The following is a 3,933-nucleotide window of genomic DNA, read 5'->3' as shown; positions in this document are numbered from 1 at the left end:
CATGTCTTGCTTGAGTACAATATCTGGGCTTTCTGTGGATCTACTTCACAATCTACCTTAGCTGAAGCTGTTCTTGATCCTTTAAGACATTCCTTGAAAAACACATTTCCATCTGTAATGTTTCTCCCTGCCAATCTCTCAAGGTCAAGGAGTCTAGCAGAGTCTTCTACCTGACTTGGAGCCCATGGCCAAGTCACAAAGGATGCCACTATTGGCTAAACACCTTTGGTCTTCAGCTCTCTCTTTTTCAATCCCCAGAACTGAGTGCCCTCCACGCCTCACTTCCCTTCTGTGGAATATTAGTTGAAGATGTGCTACATTTGTTTATGCTGTGGAACATTTGTTTAATGATGCAAAGATATGTTGCATTCTTCTATGTTGCATTTGTTTAACTCTGTGAAGCTGTGTTACTTCGCCTGTCTAAAACAACTGATTGGCCTAATAAAGAGCTGAACAGACAATAGATAGGCAGGAGAGAGAAATAGGTGGGGCTGCCAGGCAGAGAGAATAAACAGAGGAGCATAAGAGAAGAGGAGAGGAGAAAGAAAAGGAGAAGGAGAAAAGATGCCAGGGACCAGCCACCCAGCCAGACACAGAATAAGAAGGAAAGAAAAGATATACAGAAATAGAAAGAGGTAAAATCCCAGAGGCAAAAGGTAGACACGATAATTTAAGTTAAGAAAATATGAATAGAGATAAGATAAGCTAAGGCTGGGCACTCATAAGAAAGGATAAGTCTCTGTGTGATTGTTTGGGAACTGGGTGGTGGGCCCCCCAAAAGAGTAAAGAGTAAAAAACCAACTATACTCCCCTTTCTTCTCTACAAACTCAGCAAATAATGGCGTTCTTATCTCATACCACCCTCAAATCAGGATGCCTTTGACTCATTATCTTCTCAAATAAAAATGCCCTCAACTTCTGGTTTTACTCACTGCTTCTCAAAGGTTTTAAAACTGCAAGAATGGAAGATATAAATAATTTTGTAGTTCAGTGTGTGTGTGTGTGTGTGTGTGTGTGTGTGTGTGTGCATCTGTGTGTGTGTGTGTATGTGTGTACACAGGAAATGCTTGGTACTAGGGCTTAGTGCTAGCTAACTACTAGTTAACTCCAGTTGCTGTTTTGAATCATTGTTCATTCCATCTCCGTGATGCACTTTCCATCCGTTATAGATTTGAGTACAAAAGTCTTCTCTTAGTCCACCCCTACTTTAGTTACCCTTAGAAAATCAACATGTTGATCATTCTCAGATTCTCATCCACTGCCTTTTCTCTTCTCCTTAACTAGAAAGTTTTTCTCTCTTCCCCTTGTCATCCATGCTAAAATTCCTCTCTCTACCAGCGCCCATGCTTTTGGTTGCAGTATAACTCATAAGAAAAAGACAGCCTTCCCAAAGGCAAGTTAGCATTAGCAGTGCTATACAGCACTATAAAAAATATATTCAATCTCCAGCTACCTCAGCCAGTTCCTAGGAATTCAATCTAAGGATGATTAGCATAAAACAGCCACAAGGGTGTTCACAGAAGAATTATATAAAATTCTAAAAGCAAACAGAAATCTGTATCAATGAATGACAAAATAACTTTTAGTATGTCTCTATAGTGAGATATTAGAGTCATTAAAATTAATAGAATAGATTTGTCAACATAGAGAAATGTGCACAGTGTATTCCTGATTCAAAATGAAGAATGCAAAAACTTATACAGTATCATCTAATCTTTGTAAAAAAAAAAAATGTGTGCATCTATTTGTGTGTGTGCAAAGAAACAATGTGAAACACATTCATCAAAACTTTTACTTAGGTGGCTATCTCTGTGCTGTGAAATTTAAAGCAACTTTTACTTCTTCTTTTGTATTTTGCTGTAGTGGTTGATTGATTTTTCTACTAGCCATATTTATTTTTATAACCTTAATAACTTGAGCTGTCTCTACTTGGAATTAATATGTCAGTGTGTCCATTATATCTCCATGGCAATGCTGTGCGACAAGCCACCACAAAACACAAGAACAAAATAAGAAGGCTTTACTCAGCTTACAGGTCTGCTAGGCAGGACTTCTGACTGTCCAGTCCATTTATGCTCTGTGATGAGCTGGTGGAATAGCCAGGAATGGATGCTCCAGGTTAGCAGGAGCTAGGTAAAGGTGAATACTCTCTTGTTTACAAGCCGACAATGATTGTTTCATGGTGGAGGTCAGATTCCAAAAGACAAGGTGAGCTCATCCATGTCCCCCAAAGGCCCAGAATCATTTCTACCTCCTTCCACCAGATGGCACAAGGATCAGCCAGCTGAATGCAAGACGAATGAAACATACTCTTGTCTGGACTGGGACAAAAGCTGTATTGCAGAAGTTAACTGAACCATGGAAGTAATCAACATACATGAGTCAGATGTGCCCACCACCAACACGAAGGCAGACAAATCAGGAAACAACAGAAAGCATTTGACCCAGTAGGTATGTGGGAGGAACTCATGGCCACCAGGGAGGGCACAGGTGCCGGTTGTCTGTCCCTTGACAAATGTTTCTGCCATTTTTTTTTTAATATCAGCATTCCTTCCAGGTTTTTCTTTTTTTTTGGGGGGGGAGATCTCAGTTGACTCATGGGCAGCATTTACTAAAAAATATTTTGACAATCAAATACTTTATCTGATACTATTGCTCTAAAGCATAGAGTTGAGGATCAGATTTAAAAAAAAAAAACTATTCTGGTTGCATATGAATCAAACGTCTCAAGACTTCTAGACAGACACATTGTTGGAAACCTCTACTTTCTATGTTTTCATTCTGTGCAAAATGTGTATGTTTTTCCAAGGTTCAGCTGGACATGACTTTCACATGATCACCCCAGATAAACAGACAAGGATTTAGTGACTGTTAAAGCATGTCCTCTGCTAACCTGTAGATGTTGACACAGACACTTGACAGGTAGATAGGAACTGATTTTAAGAAAGGCAGGCATTCCGAGTGTGTATTTACTCAACCTTTTAAAAATTAAACTTAGAATTTCTACACTGTGTAATGTTAAACATACCATCTATTTTAAACTTATTACAGTGCATAAACATGTTTATAAGGACTGTATTCTTTTCTAAAACATTCCTTTTCATCCAAGCTAAAGAATTTTTATGTGTTTTGTAGCATGTATTTATTTAACCAAAGGCTTGAAAGTTTAAAGAAGTATAAATTCAGCCATATAAATAGCTGAATCACAAGAAGGAAATGGGAATTCTGAGACCATGGATGAAACACTAAGGAAATGTTGGCGATGAGTGCAACAGATACCAAGACTAAAATGAAAATCTGGGCTGATAAAGATAGAGGATAACATTGTTAAAGGGGAAGACTTGGAAAGAAGAAAAAGAAAAGTATGGATATTAATCAAAGAGGCTATACCTCCTGGTAATAATTGAATCAGGAAATTCTTCAAAGATAATATGTGGATTAAAATAACACAAAGGCAATGCACACAGATTACCAGCAAGAGTTATAAACAGAGCAAATACCATCCACTGCATTGGGAAGTTCTAAGAGCTGATAGACAAGGGTACATTGTGTCAGGAGTGACTAGTATACAGTAAGAGATGATCATGTGCTACGGCTTATTAATCTGAAACTTATAATCACCTCACATGTCTTAGTAAATTCCTACAGCAGATCATCTGATGTGTATCCTCTACAAAGCCAGGACTAGACTGAAACACAGACCCAGACACAGCACATTATAGCAGACTTGGAGGCAAACCAAAACCTTAACCCATGAACCTCATCCTTACTTTTGGATCCACTTCACCAAGCAGTCCCTTGAGATGTTAGATTGATTGCTGCTGAATGGAGTTGCCAACTTGTAACTGCTACTTTTATTCACACAGCCCTGCTGTGCCGCAGAAATTGAAGTTTGAAATCTACCCTTCCTTTGTTTGTTAGACAAACTGCAGG

This window comes from Peromyscus maniculatus, chromosome 9 (genome assembly GCF_049852395.1).
Source record: "Peromyscus maniculatus bairdii isolate BWxNUB_F1_BW_parent chromosome 9, HU_Pman_BW_mat_3.1, whole genome shotgun sequence".
NCBI classification, from domain to species: domain Eukaryota; kingdom Metazoa; phylum Chordata; class Mammalia; order Rodentia; family Cricetidae; genus Peromyscus; species Peromyscus maniculatus.
The sequence above is the reverse complement of the archived record's forward strand: the minus strand, read 5'-3'. Positions refer to the sequence as shown.